The sequence below is a fragment of the Fulmarus glacialis genome, unplaced genomic scaffold, assembly GCF_000690835.1.
Source record: "Fulmarus glacialis isolate BGI_N327 unplaced genomic scaffold, ASM69083v1 scaffold26746, whole genome shotgun sequence".
Taxonomy (NCBI): domain Eukaryota; kingdom Metazoa; phylum Chordata; class Aves; order Procellariiformes; family Procellariidae; genus Fulmarus; species Fulmarus glacialis.
In genome coordinates this window covers 6,800-9,310 of record NW_009219165.1, presented here as the reverse complement: position 1 = coordinate 9,310, position 2,511 = coordinate 6,800, and positions in this window count along the sequence as shown.

The window sequence follows — 2,511 nt, the reverse complement described above, 5'->3', positions numbered from 1 at the left end:
ACCCACCCTAAATATTTAGTCATTTGGGGGTTTTTCCACCCTATTTACTAAGGAATTAGCTTAGAATCCAGCTTCAAAACAGGAACTGCAGAGTTTTAAGAAGTCTGGCAACTGCAATGATTAAAAACAAGAGAAAGTAGGCACCTTATGTGTATATATACAAAATATATACATGTAGGGAGGTGTGTGTGTATGTGTGTATATACACACACACATATATATCAAAGAAAAAAATGGGAGTTTTGCTTAAGATGTGCCCAGGTGGCTGCAGATAAGCAGAATCTGAAACTTTCTTTTAAATTTCAGCCCTACCTGCAAGAAAACTCCTCCTGGAGGGGAAGGTTGTCTTGCCTGTCCTTTGCTGTGCGGATTTGGGATCTGCTGCCTGGCCAGCCAGCCGGTTGCGCTGAGCTCTGCAGAACAGGGACCTGGGGTGGGGAAACGGCCTCCGCTGTGGCTCTTCCCCTTTGTGCTGAATAATTCCCATTTTACTGGGCTGAAAGGGAAAAGGTGACTGCTGCTGGCAGCGCAGGCAGGGCCCCGAGTTAGGGGTGAGCTGGCTGTGGTTATTTCCAGAGACTATGTAATTCAAATAACAACAACAACAAAATTAATGTGCTATAATATGCTATATGCAGAAACACAAGCCACCGACTTGTGTTTGTGCTGGGCCTGAGCTAGCAGGTGCTCTTGCAGAAGGACAACCAGGTTAGCGGATTACTTTGCTCAGAAAAGCCAGGAGAAAGTCCTAGCTCGGTACACCAGCACGCCGAGGGCAAACCTATTGCTACAGCATCCTTGAAAGCATGTGTTTGGCCCATGAGGGATGTTTCGCCAATGAAAGCTTAGATACCTTTGAGGGTTGTTTTTTTTTTAGAAAGGAAGAAAGAAGCAGAAACTGCACAAATTCAGAGCTGTTAAGCACGGGCACGGCTCCTTGGCAGCAACCCCTTGTGCACCCCACTGCTGCCCCACCGTCCCCCACCTGCAGGCCGGAGACTGCCCGTCAGGGAATCGCACTCCGGCTTATCTCCGCATTTCCTCAGTACTTCACCCAACAGCTTTCGAGGAAAATACGTGTTTAACTGTCACCTTATCAGTGCAGAGAAGCTAGCAGATTTGAATTATGTTGTGTAAACATTTGAAACATAAAGGATTAAAGATTTATTGATAGGCAGCCGGAGAAAGTAACCTTAGTTAAAAAAACAAAGCAGACAACGATGTAATTGATTTATAACGCAGAAATAATCTGAAGGGACTAAAGAGGATTTGGAAAAGGCTAAAAAAACGCAGCTTCTGTATCCGTTTCCAAACCAGTTTTTCTGTCTGCCAGGTTTTCCTTCGGCTCTTCTGCACCCTGAGCGCTCTCTTCTTCCTCCTGAAGTGAAGCGGTTCCAGCCTTCCCCTTGGTACGCAGGAGAAACAATAATTCGGCCTAATGTTATTTTCTGTGGTCACAAATAATTCTGTTTATTCCATGGTTTAACTTATGATTTGGCTGTTGTTTAAGATCTGCAATTTCAGAAGACTAAATTCCTAGACAGAAAGTACTATTTGCAGTCAAACAACATGAAGAATTTGAGGTCTTGAAAATAACAGAGATCTGGAATCTCGTGAACTCAAAGGTATTAATACTGTCAGGAATTTGCACTGAAAAGAGAGGGAGAAAATTCTCCCTCCAAAGCTCCTGGCTCCCTCAGGCAGGGTCTTCTCGCAGTGCCCTCCCTCGCTCACCCACCCACGGCACAGCTGCCCTGCCAGCAGCGTGGGTAGGAAAAACAACAACGAGCTAACTAGCGTGGCCAGCACTGAAGTGGAGAGGCTTTTAAAACAAACAAATAAAAAAAAAAAAGGCTCAGCCTCCACCCTTCACGCAAGTGAAGGTGCAAGGCACCTACGCACAACCGCTTTGGGGACAGGCAAAAATGAGTATTTTATGTCTGGAGTTGTGCTTTGCAGAGCCCAGAACGCGGCAGCAGGGTGCTGGCGGGAGGCAGGGAGCTCCTCAGCCCTCCCACATCCCCTCCCACCCCTCCTCTGCCCAAGCCCCCTCTAAGCACTACATAAACATTTAACGAATATAAATTAAAAACAGGTGTGTTGTATTTGTGGTCCAGATCAAACTTACGCTGTTCTTAAACAGACATTGAATCATTTAGCACCAATGAGGAAAAGAATATTCCCATACAGTACAAAGTTTAATTTGTTTCTACATGGTTTTATCTTGACCAAATGTAAAATTTAAAATATGCATTTAGAGAAATAATCAGTAACTTGTCAAAGTTTGTCAATACCTTTCAAAATATATTGAGCCAGCTACAATCAGAATATGAATTAAGTCTTTCATCTGCAATTTCAGTAAAATTAACTATTCCAGTTACTAGCCTTGCACAAGCTGGTCCAAGATACAATTAAAAAACCTTGGGGCAGTATCCTAAGCAGAGCCCCTTTTATTCCCGCCTAAAATATTCACCTCGGGAAACAAAACTGAGCAGGAAGTTACTTGGCTAC